The sequence below is a fragment of the Podarcis vaucheri genome (assembly GCF_965113315.1).
Source record: "Podarcis vaucheri genome assembly, chromosome: 15".
NCBI lineage: Eukaryota > Metazoa > Chordata > Lepidosauria > Squamata > Lacertidae > Podarcis > Podarcis vaucheri.
Genome location: NC_138753.1, coordinates 45,748,191 through 45,775,065, shown reverse-complemented (window position 1 = coordinate 45,775,065; position 26,875 = coordinate 45,748,191). Strand labels below are relative to the sequence as shown.

Sequence of the window (26,875 nt, the reverse complement as noted above, 5' to 3'; positions counted from 1 at the left end):
TAAATACATATTTTGTCCTATCTGCATTAAGAGTAAATGCACTCTTCAGAAATTTTACATTTGAGTAACAAGCATAATTCAAGTAGATACAGTGGTGCCTCGCAAGACGAAAAACTCGCTAGACGAAAGGGTTTTGCGGTTTTTGAGCTGCTTCGCAAGACAAATTTCCCTATGGGCTTGCTTCGCAAGACGAAAACGTCTTGCGCTTTTTGCAAGTTTGTTTCCTTTTTCTTAACACCGTTAATACAGTTGCGACTTGACTTCGAGGAGCAACTCATAGAACGCGGTGTGGTAGCCTTTTTTGAGGTTTTTGGTGATTTTTGAAGCTTTTCCAAAACTTTTCTGACACCGTGCTTCGCAAGACGAAAAATTCGCTAGACGAAAAGACTTGCGGAACGAATTAATTTCGTCTTGCGAGGCACCACTGTACTTAACTTAGTTTATAAGCTCTGCAATAAATGATGGGGCTGAGAGAATACCCCCTATGTCTTTGTTTAATTTTTTGTTTTAAATTTAATTCTTATTTTCTGAAATAGAATTTTAGACATGCAGTTTCAAACAGCATACAAACCACTTAACAAATTTTGGACACTTTGAAAGGAATTTCATTTAAAAATGAAAGAAAACAAAAGCTATTTGTTTTGCAATCTGTAATCTGATGCATATATTTATTGCAAATTGAACTTAGGCTTGTGAATGTCTTGGGTGTCTTCTATACGTCTGTCTTGGAGTCGGTAGACTGTGGGTTGGTAGCTGGGATTTGCTGATCCTCTTGACTATGCACGTTCTTCAAATGGTACCTTGGAATAAGTTCTTCTGTTTTAAGAGAAAGTCGGATCCTGTTCATGGCTGGCAGTAGATGAAATGGCACAGCAGAGGTTTGCACCTGGATGGCTTTGGTCCATTTCCCCAGCTGGGGCTGTAGACAACTGTACCTCAATCTGTTCTCTGGCCTGAGGTCAGAGGTTGGATCAGGAGCTTGAAAACGCTGCAGCAGAAGAGGGTTCATAAGGCAGAGGCATAGCATGTTCATTGGATTGAAGGGCCACTTTATAATGTCACTGCAAATTTGAACCTTATACTGTAACTGTCTCTGTTTCTGGGTCACCAATCCTTTTGGTCTGAGTTGAGCAGTTAAGTGTCTGGATCTTTGAGTTCCTAATCTGGTATCTTTAGAGAAGAACCTCATAAGTCCTGATAAGGCAATTGTGTAAAAATAAAGTTAATCTTGTCTGTGCATTGTAGGAGCAAGTAGGATCAACAGTTTATTTTTCTCATGCCTGACTTATCTAGATTCTAATCTAAATGTATCTGAACCTTCAAATTAGAACATCAGGAATTCAGATAAACTATAGAAATCAGTACTTAAAATCTTCATGTGACTACTATGCCTATAAGATATTTACATGAGAAAAAATTATGATGGAAGGCAAGTGATCAAAAAGGTCATACTTGTGCAAAAAGGTCACGCTTGGCAAATCCACACCATGATCAGCTCCCACCCGGAAACCTATGTCCCCACTGTGGAAGGATGTGTGGATCCAGAATTGGCCTCCACAGTCACTTACGGACTCATTGTTAAAACTGTGTTTATGGAAGACAGTCTTACTTGGCTACGAGTGATCGCCAAAGAATAAGAAGACTTGTGCAAAAGACAAGAATTAGATCTGCTTGAAAGTGTATATATTATATAGTCAGGCCAGCAATTTTAAGTATTTGTTTTGGGGTGAAATCCGAAGTAAGCTTGGGAAGGGTGTAATAGTTCATGAGAAATGTGCCCTAATGATTCTGTGGTCTTTTTGCTCTTGGTTGCTTGTCCGATAGGTAGGGTTACGAGTCCTTTAACACCAGCAGGTAAAGCTTTTTGTAGCATAAAGATCAATCCAGTTCAGCCAATTCAGTTGCACACAAACACGGCCAGCAACCAAAAATGTTGGGACTTGATGCATTGAACTGGTGGCCACTTCTCACTGTTCAAGACCAGATACAAGGCACTGTGCTCCTCTGCAGCTCCTGCTTCATGCCAAGGAGCTTGTATGGGAGAACATCCGCGTGGGTTGTGCCCCGGGTGTCTCTCTCCCCTTGGGGGATCTCTGCCCCTTGCGGAAGGCCCAGAGCTCCAGGATAGAGCTTTGGCTGTGCATGCAGAAGGCCCCGGGTTCAATCCCAACCACATCCAGATAGGGCTAATAATGTCCACTGCCTGGAATCCTGGAGAGCCACTGCCAGTCAGTGCAGGCAGTACTGAGCTAGATGGACCCAGTGGTCTCACTCTGCATGAAACAGCTTCTCATCTCCTATGTTTGCTCCTGCATTTCCCTTTGCAACCCCCCAAATCCATGGTGTGGATTTGCCAAGCGTGACCTTTTTTACCTGAAACACGGCAGGTTGAGACCTGTCTCACTTTACCTTGTAGCAGAATAGCAGAGTCTTTTCACAAAAGTCTCTCTGACTGAGGCCCCTGCTATCTGCATGTCGCCTCTTCCACTTTCTGTAGACTTCCGCTCCAGCAACCGTGCAATCAGTATAAGGCTGCCAGATCCCCTCCTATTTCTTCCTCATTGCTCCATCACCACCAGTGGCTGGTGTCACAAGGTGTGCATGGAGGTGCCAGATCAGCTGCTTCTGGGCCCTCCTCACGTTTGCTGAATCTCAAAACATTTCTGGAGGCTGTTTTTCCTTTCCTGACTTTCCCTTTCCCATACCATAAGTATGCATGCCATCCAAATCTGTTATCATGACCTTCCAGATCTAGTGCTTCTTCCTTTTCCAGTTTTCTCCAGTCCCTAATCGATACTAAACATGCAGCCTCGTAGTACAATTTGAGGTCTGGGAGGGCAGACCCGCCTCTTTCTTTTATATCTGTAAGTATCTTGTGTTTAATCCATGGCATTTGCTCCCCCAGACAAGCTTCGAAATATTCTTCTGCCATTTTTTGAGGCAATCATCTTTCACCATTACTGGGCCTGTCTGGAACAGAAAGAGCATTTTTGGCAATACATTCATTTTTATCGCTGCTATTTTTCCTAGTAGGGAAAGGTTCATTCTGCTCCATATTTCTAAATTGCTTTTTATCTCAGACCACACTTTTTCAAAATTGTCTTTGTAGACATTTATGTTTTTAGCCATATCCCTAAGTACCGTATTTTTTGCTCTATAAGACTCACTTTTTCCCTCCTAAAAAGTAAGGGGAAATGTGTGTGCGTCTTATGGAGCGAATGCAGGCTGCGCAGCTATCCCAGAAGCCAGAACAGCAAGAGGGATTGCTGCTTTCACTGCGCAGCGATCCCTCTTGCTGTTCTGGCTTCTGAGATTCAGAATATTTTTTTTCTTGTTTTCCTCCTCCAAAAACTAGGTGCGTCTTGTGGTCTGGTGCGTTTTATAGAGAGAGAAATACGGTATTTCACTTTTTTATGAACTTCTATCTCAATAGGTAAAGGGACCCCCCCCCCCGAAGTCTTTGTAACCCGAGGTACCACTGTAAACACACAAATGGGGTTGTGGCCAACTAACTTCTGCTCAGAGTAAACCCATTGAAATCAGTGAACCAAATCCGTCAGATTCATTAACTCCAATTGTTCTCCTCTGAGCAGCACTGTAGGCAACCCACATAGACATTCACAAACTAAAACATTTTCAATTAATATTAAAAGTATTCACACCAAAAAGAAGTATTCTCAACTAAAAAAAAAGTAATATTATTTTGCTTTTCATTTTAAATATAGTGTTGGTTTTGCCCTAGCTGTGTATCCGTACCCTTTATTTTCCCATCCTGCAGCAGCGGCAGGAACAGCAGCTGCTTCTCCTTGCCCCATTCCCATTGTGGCAGCTCTTCTCATGCACCCGTCTTCACCAGCCCAGCGTCCTCCTGCTGCTTTGGACTACAACTCCCATGAGCTCCAGCCAGGACAGCTTAGCAGCAGGGGCTGCTGGGAGCTGTGGTTCAAAATGTAAGAAGGACTTCAGCTGGAGGAAGGCTGCCACATAAAATGCTAATGATTCACGGAAACAAGACCATAGCAAAGCTGCCTTATCCTGAGTCATACGGCTGGTCAGTCTAGCTCAGTATCCCCAGCGCCTGCCCTGAGTGGTAGTGACTCTCCAGAACGGGGATATTCTCTTTTTTTTTTTTAAATGATATTTATTGAAAAAAGAATTTTTTTAAAATTACAAAGAAAAAAGACAAAAACAGAAAAAGTAAAAGTAAAAATAAAACCAACATTTTCAAATTCTCTACTTTCATTACCTTCTTTCCATGACCACCTCCTCCTCCCATCTCTTGTATCTTAATTAATAATTATCATAGCAAATCCTTTCCATAATTCATAATATTCTGTCATTGCATTACCTTGCTCTATTTTCATCTTATCTTATAAAAAAACCTTAAAGCTTAAATCTTATTTTTACCAACTTCTCATAACCATTACCTTTTTACCCAATTCTTTAAACATTTTTTACAAGAGCCAAGTAATTTCATTTCAGCATTTTCCCAACGTTCCTCAATTTTATACAACATTCCTAATGATAAAAAAGAAATAAAAACAATCCAATCTTCTTCCAGCGTCCCCTCCCCCCGGTCCCGGGATTGTCAGTCCTTTTTATCCCATTAGTCTGGCACATTAACCTGGTGATCTTATATCCGAGGCCTTCAAGTCTCTTCCATGTCCCTTCCGCAGCTCTTCTTCATATTTTCCTTTCACTCATGGGAACTCCAGCTTGGTAGTGTTTTTGACCCTTTTCAGCAAATCAGCCCCTTTCCCATAGTCCAGACTAGACTCCATATGGTATTTTTTCAAATTCCCTCCAAAATTGGAAGCCCCAACAGCTCCAACCCTCTGACGGCCCATTGCCAGACTCGGAAAGTCCAAACATCCCTGCATAGGGGGGTCAGTCCAACCCCCCCATTTCCAAATCAATCCAAACTTTGTCTTTCCTAATCTGGTTTTTTCCAAGTTCATTTGTCACATCCAAAGGCTCATTTTCCTGCTGGGCCAAAAGTCCCTCCATCTCTGGCGTCCAAGATTCTGCGACATCCTCTTCTCTCATCTGCTCTATCAGGACACACTCCTGTTTAAGTTCCTGAGTGGGTTCCATATAGTTTCCCACTACCTGTTCAAATGTTCTGGCCGCATTAGTCATCAAATCCGTCTTCTGACTTAACTGATCCAATAGGGCATTTATTTTACAGAGAGCACCCAACAGTGCTTCTGAAAACATTGTCCTGCAAGGTCACAAATCCTTTCCCACGATTGTAATCTTGACAGCTGCAAGCTCCCTAGAATTGGTTACTGTTTCACGGTCCCCTCTAGGGGGAGAACTTCTGGTTATTCTTTCTTTTAAGGACAATAGCAACACAGTTTCTTTCTTTAAGATATTTTGTCAATATTTGTTCCTATAAAATGCGAAAGGAAACAGTGGAATCACAATGTTACTCTTCTTTTAACAATGTGTCAAAAACATTTGTCTCTGGTTAATGAGCTTCAAAACGTCAGTTCTGACACCCCGCTCCAGGGTCAGGGCGGTGGAAAGTTACTTTACTTTAAACTCACTTCTGCAGGTTTAAACAGTCCAAAAAAAGATCCCCCTTCTTCTCCTGCTACAGAAGGGGGGGTTCAACGATTTTAAATGGTGAAAACCGATCCTTTAAAAGTGATTTTCTAAGCTCTGGTGTACGTTATCTTTGCTTTCTTCTGGCTACAGGGAAACGGAAGGCTGACTTCCTGTTTAGACCTTCCCGTTTCAGTACCAAATTAAGGTGCATTTTTAAGTCCAATTCCTTTCTAATCGCCAGTTCTTATTTGAAGTCCAATTGTTCAATGTTTAAGTACTCACGGGTGATTATTTTAGATACCAAATTGTCCAGGAAAAAGGCAGCGCACTCCGGCAACGGCTATGCGGCTTCACTCCACGGAAGAAGCAGACGACTCACAGCACCGCGCCACTTCCCCGCTCCGCTCCGGAGCCCGTTGCCGGGCTCCTTTGCCAATTGGGGGGGGCAAACAGTGCCCGCCGAGTCCCACGGTCACAGGCTTCACCCGCCTGTGATTTTTGAAGGGTCCCCGCTGCGCCGTAGTGGTACAGACCCGATTTCCGTAGAGCCGGTTCCCTCCGAGTCAGAGGGAATCCGCCATTACCGATGGCGCCACCCCGGAAGTCCAGAACGGGGATATTCTCAGCCCTACATTGAGTTGCCAGGAAGCGACCCTGGGACCTTCTGAGATGGCTGTACCATAAGCGACATCCCATCCCCAACTGATATAGAACAGCTCTTATTCTGTTGCAAATTTGTTTGGGAATTTAATATTTGTTAATAAAAATGATGAATCACCTTTTTGTCCACATGGCCCCCAAGGTGAAATATAATATTTTTAAAAACAAACAACTCAGAAGTACTTTTTTCATTCCTCTGGACATTTATAGCTTTTAACATTTCTCATACTTCCTGTTTTTCTGCTTTCTGTGAGCCACCCCACACTTTATGTAAATCTTGTGCTTGCAATAGTGTGTGGACCAAGGGCTAGAGCAGTGTTTCCCAACCTTTTTTGGGCAAAGGCACACTTGTTTCATGAAAAAAATCTCGAGGCACACCACCATTAGAACCCCGTGACGTCAGCGCGCAGCGTCACGCCGGGAAGGACATGAATTGCTAGCAAATTACATAATCACCTCCTTGAGGGCTGGCTCATCTTCTCCGAAGGCAGAACCCCATTAATTAACAGCACAGACTCACACCATAGCCAGGAGATGTCCATATATGGTAGTTTCCTGCTGCCACGCTAAACAAGAAATGCGGAAAGTGCACGTGAAAAGACTGCTTAGCAAAGAAACCGCATTTCCTTCCTTTGATACTGAGATGTGGGTTGTCCAACCTATGTCAGGCATGGGGAGCTCACCAAAGGTCGTTCAGCAGCAACTCCCATAATAAGCCCAGCAGGGATGGCCAGTGGCCAGGGATAATGGGCGTTGTAGTCCAACAACATGTTGACTGCCCCTGTGCTAAGCTTAGGAATGCAGCCTTGTTCCATGTTCCCACGGGAAGTAAGTCTCCCAATTCAAGAAGCACTTAATGATCCTACAGGGGCTCCCTCTTAAGATGGTAATGTATATTGATTATTGATCACTGCATTTGAAGTAAGTGAGACAAGCCAGCTCTGTGGCACTTGGGGGGCTGCTGCTGATTCTGCTGAGTGGAGACATGGGCGTCTGTCCCAAAGTCCTGCCACTGAGCTCAAGCCATGGAGTCCATGATAGGAGGGACCGCTGCAGGGGCCCAGCATAGACCCTCGCTGCTATTAATGTAGAAAAATGGAAAGCATCTTGCTACCATGAGCGATGATATGCCATAAAACATGAGAAAGGTACTGGAAGTCATGCCTTTTACAGAGAAGTCTATAAAAAGTAATGTCCATGAGCGTGCTAGGCCAGTCTCTTCTCAACCACTCTTCCTTCAAATTCATCCTATTATTTATTCATATATTGATTTGCTGCTGCTCCTGCTGTTTTTGTATACTACATTTCAGCCATAAAGACTCCCAAAGCAGGGACCTGCATAGTGAAATACAAAAAATAAAAGTGGAACAGATCAATCAGATTTTTTTACTATTGTCCCTCACCCAATTTCTTCAACCTCTCACAGGGAACGTTGCCCATGAGAAGACCAGTGTCTGTCTGTATTTTCCTTTCTATCTCTTTCTTAACACACACATGATTTTGTGGAGTCGTTCACAGTGTTGTCTTTGGAAACATGGGGTTGTGTTCCACATAATTACATCTATGATTCTATGTGACGCTAGAGCATGCATAAGCCCATAATGCTCCCATTATGCTCCATTCCTCCATTTCCACCCCTTTTCCTTTTTTAAAAAAGATATTTATTAAAATTTCAGCATATTACAAAAATTAAAGAAAAAATTAAAGGAAAAAAATAAAAATACAAAGTAACAACAGTTAAAAACAAATCAGTCTTTCCCTATCTTATCTTTCATTTGCTTGTTTCCCTGACCTCCTCACACCTCCCTTTTTTGTATTCCAGTTCAATTAGTTAATTCAGCAAATCCTTTCCCTCTTTGATTTTATCTTAATCTTTTATCTTAATATATTATAACTTTAGGTTATCACCTGTTAACAATCCATTTTTACATATTCCTTTATAGTATTGCTGCTAAAAACCACTTAACTTCAAACCAACATCATTCTAACATTCATTAATTTTGCAGTATTTCTGTAAATAATCTTTCAATTTCTTCCAATCTTCTTCCACGACTCTTCTCCCTGGTCTCGGATTCTGCCAGTCATTTCCGCCAGTTCCATGTAGTCCAGCACCTTCATCTGCCATTCTTACAGAGTGGGTAAATCTTGTGTCTTCCAATATTTTGCAATAAGTATCCTTGCTGCTGTTGTAGCATATATATAGAAAGTTCTATCCTTCTTTAACACCAATTGGCCAACCATGCCCAGGAGAAAGGCCTCTGGTTTCTTCAGAAAGGTATATTTAAATACCTTTTTCATTTTGTTATAAATCATCTCCCAGAAAGCCTTAATCCTTGCATTTCCGCCCCTTTTCCTGACCTTTTCTGGGTTGTTGCAATGCACGCATGTACGGTTGTGCATCAGTTCGACGCGTGTAAATCAGTGGTAGCCTGTAATGCTAAGCAACCGTCCTGTCAGTGCAAGGATTTTCACTTGTGCAATGGGAGGGCATGGGGCATGTGCAGGAGGAGACAAGGGTGGGAAAGTCCCATTCTGCAAATGGAAACACTTGTGCAACATTAGACACAAGCCCAGCCACTATATCCAATGGATGACCAGTTGAGCCAAACTTTGTCCTTGCAGTTCCTTTGTAGAGGACTAGGGCATGTCTGCTGCACTCTCCATTTGTAAAGTAGGAATAATAGTGGCTTGGTTCAAAGGCTTGTCCTGTGGATGAACACAAAAAGCAGAAGTACGTTTGCAAAATGAGAAAGAAGTACCGTATTCTAAGTGACTAAGGTCAGAAAACTGGAATTCACTCTCCCCTATAGGATCTAAAAGGAGCTTTCAGTCCTTTTAGATCTGTCTTGCAGCAGGTTTTGTGTGTAGAGTGGACTACTGCGTTAAGAGTATTGTGGTTAAGTATTTAGATCTCATCACTATTGCTGTCTCTCTCTCGCTTGCATGCATGCACAAGTACAGCAAAGGGGTCCAGGCTGTGCCTGTTTCATGCACACCTAAGTACCATATCTTCCCATATGAAGCAGCCCAAAACTGGGACTCTTCCAGTGCTACACTCATGCGTCTAGAAAAGTGCAGCCCCAAATCCCATCAGCCATTTGGGCTGCTGTCCTCTTGCAAGAAAAAAATGGGATATGAAGTACATGAGCCCATATAATTATTTACAGCAGTGGTTTTTTTATGCTTGTTACTTCCGGGTTGCCGCGGAGTGCAACTCAAACACACTCAACCCGAAGCGCATTCAACCGGAGGTATGACTGTATTAAAGGAAGGCTGCATACAAAAATGTATTAAGAGCAATGTGCATTAAAATGCCTGTAAACCTGGAGGGGTGCACATCACCATTTAGATTTCTCCTCTTCCCTGAATCTGTCTAATCCAGGCATAGGCAAAGTCTGCCCTCCAGATGTTTTGGGACTATAAATCCCATCATCCCTGACCACTGGCCCTGTTAGCTAGGGGTGAGTTCGCCTATGCCTGGTCTAATCCCTTTTTAAAGCCACCTGAGCTAATACTCGGCACTACATGCCATCAAGTAAGCGCTGCGCCTGTTGCCAAAGGACCCCCTTGGTTCACGCAAGGAACAGTTGTGGCCTCACTGCTGCGCGAAACATGTTCCTCGCGCATCTTCCCCAGCACTTCACACGGCAGGCAAGCTGCTTTCAGGAAGGTTGCTCACCCCTGCCAAACTTCTCCTGGAGTAATGGCTAATAAGCTTCCAGGGAAGACCCCAAACCCCCTGGGTCTCCCCAGAACACAGTTTGAAACTTGTTTATGAAACAAGAAGTTGGCTAACATAGGAAGGGACCACCTGAAAGGTTCTTGAACCCCCACCCTGGCAATAAGGGATTCATTCCCACATAATTTGGACTGTCACTCCTGCTCCAACTCTTGTGAACTTTTGTTTGCCCTTGAGCTCCTGCTCTTGTGCACTCTCATGTGTCCAACAACTTCCCTTCATTAATATTTGGCAGAGGCTGGAGTTTATAAACCAGACCGTGCCCATGTTCTAATGTGGGGAGGCGGTGTTGTGAGGGAGAGCAGAGTGAAGGATGCCCTCCAGCAGGATGACCTCAAGCACTGAAAACTGCTTGCCGTTACTAGAGACAGAGGTTGTGTGCATGAGTCTCTGTGTAAAAGGAGCTGGGGGGGGGGGGCTTGGATAAGGCAATCTGCAGCCGCTTCCCAGCAAACAGATCATAGTTAGCCTTGAGGAAAGGCCAATTTGGAGGGGACCCCCCCCCATAGAAAGAGGCCAGTCCCCAGAGGCCCAGTAAGCGCTTCCTGTTGGGATTAGCAGAGCTGTTGGGCATGTGTGTGCTTTTTCTTCAGGAAATACCTTTAGTAAGCCCTGGTGGGGTTCCCATGGCAACCGGCAAGGGGACCTGCTGATCTCAGCCATTCAGTTCTTTATTGTTGGCTGCATCTCTTTGTTGGCTGCATTATTGCAATCCGTCCTGGCAAATAACAGCAGTTTGCACTGTTTTGTGAGGGCCCTGAATGCAGAAGGGTGGTTTTTTGTTTGGTTTTTTAACATTCAGATGGCCTAGTCTGGCACAGGGCCATTTGCATGCAAAAAAAGTAAAAATCTGTTCCTGAAAAATGCGTGTATTGAGGCCCTGGATAAATACTGAAAGACTAAAGGTTAATCTTAGTGCTTCTCCTCTCCCCACCCCCAAACACCCCCCCTTCTCTTTTGCCAATGAGTTCTCTGCTCTCAGGCTTTTTCCCACCTGGAGTTGGGCTTGGGCCTGGGCTGGGGGGGTCTTATTTCCCTCCCCTCTTCTGAAATTTCTCCCCCTCCCCCTCCCCCTCCCCTCCTGCCGAAATCCCTGGAAAGCTAATGACAGCTCTAAGAACCTGTTGAGTTTTGCCATCTGGTCAGGCCTTAACCAGACTAAACTCGGATTTAATTCCGTTTCAAAGCTGCAGTAAAATTCAACAGAAGTGCAGCACGGAGCTTTTGGACGTTACATCACACTTGTAATTTTTAGGCTTGTTTCAAAACCATTATGTAACCATTCCTGGAAGAATCTGCCCCTTTCATCCAGCCCTGCGGTGGCTGTGTGTGCCCCAGCACACTCCAAGCAGGCAGAGGCTCTTGTATTTCAGCCTCAGGCACTGGGTATTAACAGACACCCTCTGCCGAATCCCCTGGGGGATGCAGTGTAGATGGGGTTTTTGTGGTTTCCATCAATCATCTCTGTTTCAATTTCTCTGTCATTGAAGTATGTGTAAATGGCCGCAAAGAGCATGCGGCAGCCTGTTTGTTTGCCCCGGGGTGAGTTTACGTAAGCTTTGTTTATATGGATAAACCGGGCCTCTCCTGCTTCATCGGTTCGGTGAGAACAATGGTTTTGTGCTTTCACTGGCCCATAACGTCCTAATATGAAGCAAAGGGCAGGGGTGGACCTAAGAAGAGTCCTGGTTGGGTCGAACTAAAGGTCCCTCTAACTGAGCATCCTGTTTCCTCAGTGGCCCCACCAGATGCTGCAAAGAGGTTTGAGTGTCTCTGTATTCCAAAGCATTAACGGTGTGGCAATCACATGTGTTACAGGCAAGGACAGCATCTCCAGGTAGGACAGAGAAATACTTTTGCCTGACTGCCTGGGAGAGCGCACTTGCCCTCCTTGTGTGTGTCCTCTAGCATCCTGCCATGGGAACAGAACACTAGACAGGAGGACTGTGCAACCAGTTTGGCTGAATTCCAAACTAAATTGAGTTTCCAGACTGAATCTGAATCAGGCCTGGATTGATTCAGACCAGTCTGCATCTCAGAACACTCTGTAAGAAAGCCAGACAGCCTTTCTCCAAAATGTTGCAAAAGTGTAAAACAATCCCATAGAAGGAGCACATAGAAGGGTGGTGAAATGGGGAGCTGCAGTTATGACTCTTTTGGTTTCCAGTGCATATGAATGGAACTAACAATGATTCATATTTTCAGTTTTCATTTTGGATTCATAGTCTGAGTTGAATTGGGTCTGAATTGATCTGGACTAAATCAGGGACTGAATCAAAGGGGGGGCACTTGTTCATCTCTGCTAGCTAGGACTTTGATTTGATACAGCAGGGACCTTCTTCTACCCTTATGTTAGCTGTTGCCAGTCACTGTACTGAGCTAGATGCACGAATCTAGGTAGGTTTTATGTTCCCCATTCTGCTTTCAGAGAGCAAAACTGAAATCTGAGTTGTAGACTTGGATCTATTTTGCACATTTCAAGTATTCAGAGTGTTCGCCTACATTAACTCAGTAATGGTTACAACAATGCCATAAGGTTGGAAACCATTATGATGATCACCGAAAAAAAGTTTAAATAAAAAAATTATTTCCAGTAGCACCTTAAAGACCAACTAAGTTAGTTCTTGGTATGAGCTTTCGTGTGCATGCACACTTCTTCAGATACACTGAAACAGAAGTTGCCAGATCCTTCTATATAGGAAAAGGCAAGGGGTGAGAAGGTGAAAAATGGCTTAGTCATGTATAATGAGATAAGAATCCAATGTCTTTGTTCAGACCAGGTCTCTCCATGGTTTTAAGTTTGGTAATGAGTTGCAATTCAGCAGCTTCTCTTTCCAGTCTATTTCTGAAATTCCTTTGTAGTAAAACAGCTACTTCGAGATCTTGTATAGAATGTCCTGGGAGATTGAAGTGTTCTCCTACTGGTTTCTCTGTTTTGTGATTCTTGATGTCAGATTTATGTCCGTTTATTCTTTGGCGTAAGGTTTGGCCTGTTTGTCCAATATAGAGAGCTGAAGGACACTGTTGGCATTTGATGGCATACACAATGTTAGACGATGAGCAATTAAATAGTCCCGAGATGGTATGTGTGATGTTGTTGGGGCACCCCTTGCCTTTTCCTGTAAGACCTATTGCAGTCGTTAAGAGTCGTCAGCAGGCTCATCTCAGCTACCTGCCAATCTCCCATTCCCACCACCCTTCTGAGTAATACCCCACCCCACCTTCTCACTATATAGAAGGATCTGGCAACTTCTGTTTCAGTGTATCTGAAGAAGTGTGCATGCACACGAAAGCTCATACCAAGAACTAACTTAGTTGGTCTTTAAGGTGTTACTGGAAAGAATTTTTTTATTTTGACTATGGCAGACCAACACGGCTACCTATCTGTAACTAGAAAAAAAGTTTGTTACTGGTGCTAGCAATTGTAGCTCCGTGAGGGGCAAACGACTTTCCAGGATTCTTTTGGGGGTGGGTGTCATTTAAATGAATGGTGTGTGCCTAGCGCCAGTGTATCTCGAACTTGAGTCTCCAGCTGTTTTGGGACTACAACTCCCTTCCTCCCCAGCTAGCAGGACCAGTGGTCAGGGATGATGAGGATTGTAGTTCAAAAGCATCTGGATACCCAAGTTTGAGAAACTCTGGCCTGTTTTGTTGACCTGAAGGATTTATCTAAATTATTTCAGCTCCTGTCCACATTTCTATTAGATTGTTCATTACATATCTTATACTCTGTGTATGTCTTGTAGTTGATTCAACATTAGAATTCTGGGTTTCATGAAATAACACCATAGAAATTATGATTATCAACTGGATTTTCTTAATCAGATAGGGTCTGCATCTTACGGATTTGCAGCCATTCCTTTTTCGGGTGCGGCATGATATTAACATTCACAAATATGCTTAGCAGTGGGGTGCCCTCTAGGAGTTCTTGGACTACAACTCCCATCGTCCCAGCAACATCTCCAGCACACAACGTTGGCCACCAGCTGCAAGTGTAGATGTCTGAGATGCTGGCTGGTGGCTTTCCACATTGACAGAGTAAGTTTGTGGCATAGGTGAGATTTGAACTGTAGACCTCACAATGTTTCCTACTCTACTTCCCAACTCTTATAGCTGTTCATGGGATGAGAGTCAGGAGGGCTTTTTTATGCCCTTGCAGGAGCCCAGCTGCCAACTCCTTGCTCTGCTGCGTGTTGCTGCTTACTCCCCTCCCCGGGACCAACTTGGCATTATTTTGGGCACCTGCTGAGGCCCTGGACCTCCTGGCCTTGCTTCTGCTCCTACCCCCCTGTCCTCCAGCAAGCAAGCAGTGAGAGGAGCAGAAATCACAGCAATCCTTGTACACCTTGCCCCTTTCCTCCAAGACCCGGGGTGCCTCGAATGATGGCCAGGGGTGCGGCCGCGGGCAACACTGGTCTCCGTCCCTCTTTCCCTCCCTCCCTCCCTTCCTCTGATGCCCTCTCAAGTCTCTGCCTCCCAAAGGCTTGCACAGCTGTTTGTTGCAGCTGCCAAGCTCCCCAGGCAAATGGTGCCTGTGGGACTGGCCAGGGGGTGTTTCCAGGGTGGATAAAAATCAATGATTTAAAAATAAAAAAACAGGTGTGTTTTTTATTTAAATCAATTTTTAAAATAAATTGCTTTTGGAGGAAAAGTCTTTCTAAAGATAGTTTTCAATTTAAGTTACACTATAGTCCAAAGGCTATTCATCAGGAAATAGGGATTTGTTTTAAGTTTTTCATGTGTGCTAAAATTCAGTCTAAGGTTGTTGTTTTTTTAAAAAATGGTTTAACCACATCAGTTAACAAACATGGATACATATTCTATGTTATTGTTTTAGTTAAATAAATTGTTTAAATTGTTATTAAGGAAATTATTTTTTTTCTCCTTCCAATAAAGTACAGCAGAAAAGTTGCCCAAATATCAACATTTAACTTTTTAAATCTCACAATAATTTCATAATTATGTGTCAATGTATTTCTACTAGCATAACCAAATCAGTAATTTTTGATATAACTGTAAAAACTACTCTGAAAATTTATTATTCTAAAAATGAAACCTTCATCTGGTTGTAAATATTAAGATTATACCAGCAAGAATGAGTCTTTCTGTAAAAAACAAGTATTTAAATCAAGTCTTACTGACTAGTGATTGAAATCAAATCCACCCTGGGTGCTTCCCAGGCCCCTGTGGGGCGATGGGGGGTGCAGCTCAGAGACCAGGGGTAGCAGCTGCAGTTGCCCAGAGGGGTCCCAGGGAGAGGGGGCTGAGGGACCACTCTGCAAGGGAGGGGTGAGCGGCTGCTGGCTCTGCAGGCAAGGGGGACATAACTGAGCCCCTAAGCCCCACAGGGAAGCTGCAGAAAGAATGCAGTTGGTCAGGGGAACCGTGGACCCAAAAAGCTTGGAAACCTGCTCTAGGAGGTGGTGTGGGTTCTGCCCAGAGGCAAACAAATTAGGCAATGGCAATGTAACAAGGATGGAGTACATGGGGAAAGGGTCCCACCCAGAGCATCCGGCAGCAGGGCACCCCTGAATAGTGGAAACAGCTCCTCACTGGGAAAGCGACAGGGAGCAGGAGCGTCTTCCTTCCTTCTCCGCCTCCCCCTCCAGGCAGTCATGTGGATGGGGCTCAGATGAAGAGGACAAGCCATAGTGCCAGAACCTGCTCAAGGCACGTGTGGCATTTTCTCCTCTCCCTCCTCCCCCAGCCCACAGCTGACATTGTTGTTGTTTGTTGTTTAGTCGTTTAGTCGTGTCCAACTCTTCGTGACCCCCTGGACCAGAGCATGCCAGGCACTCCTGTCTTCCCCTGCCTCCCGCAGTTTGATCAAACTCATGTAAACAGGAACGGTTTGGATTCTTAGATCACGGACTGCAGTTTCTTGAAGATGGACTTCTGGCAAGTGATGGGCTGCACCTCACAACGGTTGGGAGAAATGTTTTTGCCAAAAATCTCAGAAACCTCATCAGGAGGGCTTTAAACTGACTAATGTGGGGGAGGGAGACAGTGCTCCTGAAGGTAGGAGTCTATCAATTAATGAAGATGATCATCCAAATGTCATAGACCAAATGGAGCAAACAGCACGCGGACCTAGTGGTGGGAGGAAAAAATCCTTAAATAAGAGACACGGGGGAATGATTAATGGACTTCAATGTCTGTACACTAATGCGCAAAGCATGGGAAATAAACAAGATGAGCTTGAGCTCTTGGTACAGCAAACTAAATATGACATAATAGGCATCACTGAAACCTGGTGGGATAAGTCCCACGATTGGAATGTAATAATGGGGGGATACAATCTATTTCAGAGAAACAGACCAGACAAGAAAGGAGGAGGAGTGGCGTTATATGTCAGGGATGTGTATACCTGTGAAGAGATCCAAGATTTAGAACCTCAAAGCCAAAGTGAGAGCATTTGGGTCAAAATTAAGGGAGAGAAGAATAACAGAGACCTCATTGTGGGAGTTTACTATAGATCCCCAAGCGAAACGGAGGACATAGATGATGCCTTCCTGGAACAGATGGCCAAGCATGCAAAAGGAAGGGAGATAGTAGTAATGGGGGACTTCAATTACCCGGATATTTGTTGGACGTCAAACTCAGCCAAGAGCATAAGGTCAAACAGATTCCTCACTGGCCTTGCAGACAACTTCATTGTCCAGAAAGTGGGAGAAGCAACAAGAGGAACAGCCATTTTAGATCTGGTCCTAACCAATGTTGATGACCTGGTGAGTGGGGTAGAAGTGGAAGAATCATTAGGCGCGAGTGATCATGCTCTTCTGAAGTTTACTATACAGCGGAAAGGAGCAGCCAAGCATACTAGGACTCAATTTCTTGACTTTAAGAAAGCCGACTTCATAAAACTTAGGGAAGTGCTGGGTGAGATCCCATGGACAGCAATACTAAAAGGAAAGGGAGTTCATGATGGCTGGGAGTTTGTTAAGAGGGAGATAGTAAAAGCACGACGACAGGCAATACCAATGAGACGGAAACATGGAAGGTGCCTAAAGAAGCCAGGGTGGCTATCTAAAGAACTTTTAACTGAATTAAGATTAAAAAAGGATGTGTACAAAAAATGGAAAAGGGGGGAAACCACCAAAGAGGAATTCAAACAAATAGCCAGCACGTGTAGACACAAAGTCAGAAAAGCTAAAGCACAGAATGAACTCAGGCTTGCTAGAGAGGTTAAAAGCAACAAAAAAGGCTTTTATGGGTATGTTCGTAGCAAAAGGAAGAACAAAGAAACAGTGGGGTCACTCAAAGGAGAAGATGGTGAAATGCAAACAGGGGACACAGAAAGGGCTGAACTCCTCAATGCCTTCTTTGCCTCAGTCTTCTCCGATAAAGAAAACAATGCCCGACCTGAAGAATTTGGAGCAAATGATTCAGCAAAGGAAACACAGCCCAGAATAACTAAGGAGATAGTACAAGAATATTTGGCTAGTTTAGATGTATTCAAGTCTCCAGGGCCAGATGAACTGCATCCAAGAGTATTAAAAGAACTGGCAGATGTGATCTCAGAACCACTGGCAGTCATCTTTGAGAATTCCTGGAGAACAGGCGAAGTCCCGGCAGACTGGAGGAGGGCAAATGTTGTCCCTATTTTCAAAAAGGGGAAAAGAGAGGACCCAAATAATTACCGCCCAGTCAGTCTGACATCAATAGCAGGGAAGATTCTGGAGCAGATCATTAAGCAAACAGTCTGTGAGCACCTAGAAAGGAATGCTGTGATCACCAATAGTCAGCATGGATTTCTGAAAAATAAGTCATGTCAGACTAACCTGATCTCGTTTTTTGACAGAATTACAAGCCTGGCAGATGAAGGGAACGCAGTGGATGTAGCCTACCTTGATTTCAGCAAGGCATTTGACAAGGTGCCCCATGATATTCTTGTAAAGAAGCTGGTAAAATGCGGTCTTGACTATGCTACCACTCAGTGGATTTGTAACTGGCTGACTGCCCGAACCCAAAGGGTGCTCATCAATGGTTCCTCTTCATCCTGGAGAAGAGTGACTAGTGGGGTGCCACAGGGTTCTGTCTTGGGCCCGGTCTTATTCAACATCTTTATCAACGACTTGGATGATGGACTCAAGGGCATCCTGATCAAATTTGCAGATGACACCAAACTGGGAGGGGTGGCTAACACCCCAGAGGACAGGATCACACTTCAAAACGACCTTGACAGATTAGAGAACTGGGCAAAAACAAACAAGATGAATTTTAACAGGGAGAAATGTAAAGTATTGCACTTGGGCAAAAAAAATGAGAGGCACAAATACAAGATGGGTGACACCTGGCTTGAGAGCAGTACATGTGAAAAGGATCTAGGAGTCTTGGTTGACCACAAACTTGACATGAGCCAACAGTGTGACGCGGCAGCTAAAAAAGCCAATGCAATTCTGGGCTGCATCAATAGGAGTATAGCATCTAGATCAAGGGAAGTAATAGTGCCACTGTATTCTGCTCTGGTCAGACCACACCTGGAGTACTGTGTCCAGTTCTGGGCACCACAATTCAAGAAGGACACTGACAAACTGGAACGTGTCCAGAGGAGGGCAACCAAAATGGTCAAAGGCCTGGAAACGATGCCTTATGAGGAACGGCTAAGGGAGCTCGGCATGTTTAGCCTGCAGAAGAGGAGGTTAAGGGGTGATATGATAGCCATGTTCAAATATATAAAAGGATGTCACATAGAGGAGGGAGAAAGGTTGTTTTCTGCTGCTCCAGAGAAGCGGACACGGAGCAATGGATCCAAACTACAAGAAAGAAGATTCCACCTAAACATTCGGAAGAACTTCCTGACAGTAAGAGCTGTTCGACAGTGGAATTTGCTGCCAAGGAGTGTTGTGGAGTCTCCTACTTTGGAGGTCTTTAAGCAGAGGCTTGACAACCATATGTCAGGAGTGCTCTGATGGTGTTTCCTGCTTGGCAGGGGGTTGGACTCGATGGCCCTTGTGGTCTCTTCCAACTCTATGATTCTATGATTCTATGATTCTATGCTGGTAGCTTCAAGAACACCATCCAACCATCTCATCCTCTGTCGTCCCCTTCTCCTTGTGCCCTCCATCTTTCCCAACATCAGGGTCTTTTCCAGGGAGTCTGACATTATTCTTGCACAAATTCCAGCAGTGGGACATGCTGGGTCATTAGCGATGTTGGAGAATTCCAAGGAAAACTGGAGTGGAGATTGCTGAATTTCTCTTACTCGTTCCATGTCCAGAATGGAAATCAGTCTAGCACTGTGGCTGAACAGGGTGGGATAATGTAATGACATTGTAGTTTACATAATTGATTGTGTAAATTACATAATTTCAGTGCTGTGGACAGTGAGAGGAACAATGTCATTTCTGGTGGAAAACTTAAGTGCAGTAGTATAGAAACTGATGCATGTATCAAATACAGAACAGAGAGGAAAATGATGCCTTCCTAAATTCCTGTTGGTCATATATGTATACTCTTGATAGCATTTAATAGGAAAGCGGGCACAGTTTATTTAAAAAGTACAAATACTACTAGTCTACTCTTCCTATCTCCTACCAGTTCACCCCTTTCTGCCAACCCCCAAAAATCTGTGGGAATGAGAGAAGAGTCCTGCTTTCTGCCCAGTGTTATGGTAATTTACTAGATGCGAACTGTCTGGTGATTACCAGAGGCTCTGTTAAGGAGGAAAGCTTTTCTCAGAGGCCTGGATCTGCCTGAGGCGTCTCTTGAGTCTTTCTGCACAATAGGGGCGGACACCAAAGCCCAGAGAGATCATCTGGCTTATTAAACAATTGCTGGAAATGGGGAAGGGGGCGAGGGGGGCCAGGCTTGTTCAAGAGCCGCCAGAGGAGGATCTGTGAGGAGGGGGCTGGCGTCTCTGGCCACCAGTGGACTGTGCACTGCTCCGATCAGAGCTGCACCTGGCTGCTGCGCTAAGTTGCAAAGAGCCTGATGGAGCCCAGGGATCAAAGGGGATTCCCCTAAATTAGCGTGCCCAAGTGAAAAAGCCACAACACTGCTCCTGGAACAGAGGGGTTTGGGGAAGGGAAGGGGCATGTTGGTGTGCTTGCACTCGGTCCAGTCGGCTCTTTGGAGCTCTAGGCCTGCCCCAGAGAGCTTTGAAATACAGCGGTACCTCGGGTTACAGACGCTTCAGATTACAGACTCCGCTAACCCAGAAATAGTACCTTGGGTTAAGAACTTTGCTTCAGGATGAGAACAGAAATGGCGCAGCGGCAGCGGGAGGCCCCAATAGCTAAAATGGTACCTCAGGTTAAGAACAGTTTCAGGTTAAGAACCATCCTCCAGAACGAATTAAGTTCTTAACCCGAGGTACCACTGTTGTTGGCTTAGTTCCAGTGTAGGATTGGTACCTTGCAAAGAGGAAGTAGGCCCGTCACCTAGGCAACCTGAAGAGCAGACTGAGGCTCCACTGCCAGCCCAGGGACTCTGATGACCCTTTTTTTGAGGATGTCAGCACCCAAAGAAAGAGGGGAAGGCCTCATTTGTGGAGCTGCAGAGATAAGATGCTGAGTAGCTGCTGGCTTCTGAGGACAATGTGGCAGTGGTGGCTGTGACTTTTAATTTTTTGACAATTTTATTTCTACACTGTTTGTGGTGTAGTGGTTAAGAGTGGTAGACTTGTAATCTGGGGAACTGGGTTCGCATCTCCGCTCCTCCACCTGCAGCTGCTGGGTGACCTTGGGCCAGTCACACTTCTCTGAAGTCTCTCAGCCCCACTCACCTCACAGAGTGTTTGTTGTGGGGGAGGAAGGGAAAGGAGAATGTTAGCCACTTTGAGACTCCTTCGGGTAGTGATAAAGCGGGATATCAAATCCAAACTCTTCTCTTCCAACCATATCTCAGTGGTCTTAAAGCAACACTATGAAGTAGTCCCTTGAGCAGAGATGGTGAGCAGAGATGTTTTGGAACCACTAATCCATTTAAGGCACCTTGAGGCTGCACCTTCTGGCTTAGATGGTGTGGTCCCCCTTCTGCGGGAGGGGCTGGTGGAGCTGGATATGGTCATTAGCCTGTGCCGACATTCTCTCTGCATTCCCACTGTGCCTCTTGATCAGCCTGCACTCTGGGTTCTCAAAGGCCAGTGGCCTGCCTTTGCCCTCTGACTTCCTTGTCTCATCAGCTGGTGCTGGGAGAGAACAGCTGTCTATCACAGGGAGAAAAGGCATTAATCATGGCAGTTTCGTACAGAACAGTGCTGGGAAGGGAAGCTTCATTGACTTTTGAGACATGGTGACCCCACCTGTGCTCCTTGAAGCTGATGTCTGCAAATCAAAAAAGCATCCAGGCATTGCTAAATGCTCAGGTGGTGTCAAATGTTTATGTTTGCAATAGGAGGCCCTCAAATCTTACTTTGGAACACGGGGTACATAATTCATGTCCTTCTGGGAGGGCTGCTCTTCCCCAGACATTGTCTGCAGGGGCGGAGGGGTACATCAGGAATCGGATGCCCTTGACAGCTCTGTTTGAGGACAGCAGGTCTGTCTGGGAACTGAAAAGGCTAAAACTGCTTAATATACCAGTATTACACAGAGAGAGAGGCAGACACAGACACAGAGAGATTAAGAGGCATTTAACTAGCAGCATCCTTGTTAGTCACTGTGGGTGTGAAGGGATTGACCCTAAGAAGAACCACAGAGAAGCTAGAGGACTCAACGGAAAAAGATACAGTCACAGACAAGGTTTTGTAAAGAAATTTGAGTGGTGAAGCCTTGCAGTTTGGTGTAAACCAGGGAGCAGGAGATGCTTTGTAATGTATACCAAGAATATTGGGCTCCAGTATGTTCCTTTTCATCTTGAAATGCGAAGGGGCTCATGTGAGTCCAGGGCTCAGTGTCATCTGGTTCACATGTAACACTAAGCCAAACCATGGCTTAGCATGAACACACAGCTACTCAGAGAGGAAAACCCTACTGCTTTACTCCTCCTCCAGCCGTGCTGCTGTGCTCCAGTGAGCTAATCCATGGTTTGGCTTAGCATGTTGTCTGTTCTCATGGTTTGGGGCCACTCCAGGCAAAACACAAACTGTCACCAAGGTTTGCTTTTGGTTTACGGCTAATGGCTTGCCTAGAAGAGGGAAACCACAAGCGTGGGTTTCAGTGACATGCAAATCCAAACCATTGCTTAACTAGCAGCAGCAGCAACCGAACTGCAGAAGAGCCAAAAGAATCCCAATCTCCTCTTTGTGAGCCTGTACACTTGTGTGTTCTCAATAAACCATGATTTGGCTTAGTGTTGCGTGCCAAGTGAGGCTGTGGCTTGTTCCCAGTATCGCAATAAGCCATCATTTACCTTGATTCTGAATGCAGCCTCTGTGTGTTCACTACTTTAAACTCTGTTGTGTATCTCTCATTGCTTATTCATCCAAACCAGCCTCATGATCCGAGGTCACTGTTTGTTTCAACTTCTATAGATAAGGAGCTAAGGGCTGTGTGGCCGTGCCTTCATCCTGATCTTAAAATTACAGCTGTAAGCCAGGCATTAATCCATTTCATTGGCGGTTTAATGAATTAAAGTTTGATTAACAAATTTGAATTGACGGGGTTCCATGTAAAGGAGCACATTGTTGCTTTTCAAGCCTGTTTTGTTCTGGGATGTTCCTGTAATGGTGGCTGGAAAAGGAAGTATTAAGCATCGCCCTTAAGTGTTATTTTGGGGTAAACTACTCATATAAATATTATTGCTGTACAGTGGTACCTACGGTTATGAACTTAATTCGTTCCGGAGGTCCGTTCTTAACCCAAAATCATTCTTAACATGAGGCGCACTTTTGCTAATGGGGCCTCCCGTTGCTGCTAGCGCGCGACTTCCGCTCGCATGCCGGAGCAAAGTTCGCAACAAGGAGCATCTACTTCCGGGTTAGGGGAGCTCGTTACCCAAAACCTTCATAAGGAGGACGGTACGTAACCTGAGGTTCCACTGTGCATTCATCTCAATTTTTGCACACCACCCTGCAGCTCAGGTGTTTTTAGCCACGTGGAAGATCCTTCTGGCTTGCAGTCTCTGACTTTTGTGGGCCCTGGCTTCATATTAATATACTTTTCTATAGCCCCACAAGGGACAGAAACTTTGTTTTTTTAAAAAGGAAAGCAATGGAATCCGGGGATTCTGAGGGAAGTGAAAATTCATTCCGTGGAGCAATGGCAAGATCAGCTGGAACAGATTCATACACCATCTCAGCATTCCTCTCTTCCACTTTCTTCTTCCCTTTCTGTTTTTTCCTCCGTTCTGGGTTTAGAGAGGAACAAGGCAGACTGAGGGCAAGCAGAGCCCAGCTGCAGAGCTGTGGAAGGAAAAGAAAAAAAGATATCTTTGTCCTCTCCAAACAAATGTTGGGTTTTGTGGCAGCTGCTTCTCATCTGTTCTCAAACTTGGGATTCTCCGGACGGCAAACTAATAACAGCAGACTTCCCTGAAGCCAACCTTTCCCGGCAATGAGGCCATTTTTTATAACTTTTTAACAGCAGCATGCCAGAACTTGAAAGGGTTGTATTGTCCCAAGCTCTGTTCTCTTGTGATAACAGGCTCAAAAGGGTAGATGGGGGAGCTCAACTTCTAAGGTTCTGGACAGAACCCTGCGTAGAGGAGGAATAACAGCGGAGCTGAGAGGGGGCCTGTTTGGGTGATACTTTGCTCCTGGGGCACAGTTTGGGAGTGATGGGGGAATAGCTCTCTGTTCTCCCTCGTGCCTCTCACCAGAACAAGTGAACTGGCAAGTGCAGCGTTGTGTCCCTTGCCCCAGTTCATGTTGTTCAGTTTCCCATGGCAGGGAGGGAGCGTGCAGGTCAAAAGGCCCACACTCGCTCCCCTCCCGTTCATGTTCCCAAGGACAAAGTGCCACGCAAGCAGCCCCAAGGTGAGCCAAGGCAGGCCTCGTGCCAACATGCAGTATCCCTGGCCCCAGAGCCCTGGTAGGGTCAATTGCTCACACCTCCTCACCAGCCCCAGTCATCATGGCCAATGGTCAAGGACAGTGGAAGCTATAGTCCAGCAACATCTGCAGGTCATAGGTTCCTCACCCTGATCTAGACCTCTTTCCTCCAGCCCTGGACTTATCAGCCCTGTTACCTGAGATAGTTCCAGCTGAAGATACCAAGAATTAAGCATTTATTCTACCACTGAGAAGGCTGGCTCTGATCTGGCAAACTCTGCTCTGTAAAAGGTTTGAGAATGCAGTCAAGAGCCCAAGTCTAATGGCAATGCTTCTCCTTCCTTTCTCAAAGCGCTCTCTTGGGTCAAATAATTTTGGCATCAGATTCCAGCCTAGGATGCTGCCTCCCTCTTATTTTCAGCAGGAGTTAATTTAGAGTTGTGTGTGTTGTAGGGAGGCAAGTAATTCAGAAAATGGCTCAGAAATCAGTATCCCAAGCACCAAAGTCAAGTTTCTGTCAATTAATGGCTAAAATGATGGATTCCACCAGAAAAAGAGGAAGAAGCTTTGTTGTATTTGCTGTTTCTTCCTTGAGTGTTGCATTGTGCTGAACATGGGGAATAAAATTCATCTTTAGGCAGCCTAAAGACCCAGAAAATCAGTGTTGTGTTACACCACAAATAGCTAACATTGGTAAGCAGTTAGTAACTTTTATGAGCTTACAGGATTTTTCTACCTTCATATTTGGTGTGCAAGGTAGGCATGGGGGGCAGAGTCCAACTAACTAGATAGGTCTTAAGATACTAAAGGGGAAAAGGTGGGAGCCTTGTTTCAGAAACTGTAGAGAGAAAAAAACCTCCCCATTTTGGAATATGAATTCCAAACGCTTCAGGTTGCAGACTCCGCTAACCCAGAAATAGTACCTCGGGTTAAGAACTTTGCTTCAGGATGAGAACAGAAATCGTGCTCCGGCGGTGCGGTAGCAGCGGGAAGCCCCATTAGCTAAAGTGGTACCTCAGATTAAGAACAGTTTCAGGTTAAGAACGGACCTCCAGGACGAATTAAGTTCTTAACCCAAGGTGCCACTGTACTGAATATTGTTCCACAAGATTGATTTGTTACATGCTGCTCTGGACTCCAGAAGAGGGTGGGATATAAATGTAAAGAATCATAGATTCTGCAATGCAGAAGTCTCAGCTCAAGCATCCAGGACAGAGGGCCACCCAACCTCTGCTTTAAAACCTCCAAGGAAGGAGAGTCCACCTCTCCGCCTCTCGTGGGAGTCTATTCCACCGTTGAACAGCTCTTACTGTTAGAAAGTTTTTCTGAATGTTTAGTCAGAATTTCCTTTCTTGTAACTTGAAGCCATGGGTTCGAGTCCTACTCTCCAGAGCAGGAGAAAACAAGCTTGTCCCCTCTTCCATGTGACAGCCTTTGACATATTTGAAGATGGCTCTCATATCTCCTCTCCGTCTCTTCTTTTCCAGGCTAAACATACCCAGCTCCTTCAACCATTCCTCATAAGGCTTGGTTTCCAGACCCTTGATCATCTTGTTCGCTCTCCTCTGCACATCTTCCAGCTTATCCACATCCTTCTTAATTTGTGGTGCCTAGTATTACAGATGTGGTCTGACCAAGGCAGAATAGAGTGCTACTCTTACTTCCCTTGATCTGGACACTAGACTTCTGTTGATGCAGCCTAGAATAGAATTAGCTTTTTTTGCTGCTGCATCACCCTGTTGACTCATGTTAAGTTTGTGGTCCACTAAGCCAGGTGTCCCCCATCCTATATTTGTGCATTTTTTTATAGCTTGGGCTCAGTTCTCCAATCTGTGAAGGTCATTTTGAATTCTGCAGCATTAGCGCCCCCCCCCCCCCCCCGGTTTGGTGGCATCTGCAACTTTTATGAGCATCTCCTCAATCCAAGTCGTTTATGAAGATGTTGAACAACAACGGGCCCAGGACAGAACCCTGCGGCACCCCGCTTGTCACTTTTCCCCAGGATGACGAGGGGCCATTAATGAGTACACTTTGGGTTCAGTCAGTCAGTAAATTCCATTAAATAAAATATCTCTACCCTCTTGCAGTATGCCTTGGGATATCACCACCTGAATTCACTTCAAAGTACAATGTTGACGGGCATAGAGGTAATATGGAGGTTGAAGTAAGTTTGAGTTGGTTAACCCAGCAAAATCAGCTGTTTTTATTCTATCTCTTTCATCCTGAGTTAAATGATCGTGTAAGTAATAGCAGAGTTGTGATTGATGGTGAGTCCGCCTCCCAGTTCAATAACGAAACCCAGCAAATAACTCAAGATGGTGAAATGAGTGTTCCAGCCAAACACCGGTGATTTCCTTGTTTGCCAGGTCCTATTTCTAGCAAAGAATAGATGCGACAGTAAAACTGTTCTTAGAGTGTATCAGTGCTGTTGTGGTGACAAGGTTAACTATTTTTCCCTGGAAACAATTCCTTTCATGTGTCAGGCAAGAAAGCAAGAGTAGAACTCATCTCTCTGAAATCTACTTTTCAATGTGCATTTAATTGTTTTTATGGAGAAATACTTAAACATGCAATCCCTGCCTCCTCACCTGCAAATGAACCAATGTAGTTCAGGGACAGTTTTACAACATGCTGATCTGCATATGTCTACATTGCCCCACAATTGTGCAAGGAAACCAAGAGCACTGAGCAAACAGTGACTTAATGGGGAAGTTTATATCCAAGTGCGGCCCATGCAGTCGGTCAGGCTTTAAATCCTTTGCGTTGCTTTTAACCCCTGCTGCCTCTATGCCCTCCTTGCTCTGAAGGCTGTAGAGCAGCCAGCTTGCCAGCTGCTGAGCTTCAGGTAGGTGCCCCTCCTGCCAGAGTTGGGTTTCCCATCTCGTCCTGCCTTTTAGTCTTGGGCTGGGTCAGATCTAGACGTTTGCCCATTGTAGCACGATGCTTTGTGGCTGCAGTTCATTTCTGATAACAAGTTTTTAAAAACAGAGCACTGTGTACATTGATGGCCCTGTGTCAGTAATAAAAATGGAAACCTCCTCCCCCAACCCTTG

At 44.9% G+C, this 26,875-nt stretch overlaps 1 protein-coding gene and 1 long non-coding RNA gene across 4 annotated transcripts in view; one reads left to right on the top strand and one right to left on the bottom strand.

The window, feature by feature from the left end:
* FGFR1 (fibroblast growth factor receptor 1) overlaps nucleotides 1–26,875 on the top strand; it is a 117,127-nt gene that overhangs the window by 25,370 nt on the left and 64,882 nt on the right. The window lies entirely within an intron of this gene.
* Nucleotides 1–26,875, bottom strand: part of LOC309519636 — a 94,926-nt gene that overhangs the window by 35,029 nt on the left and 33,022 nt on the right. The gene's annotated exons all lie outside the window — the stretch shown is intronic.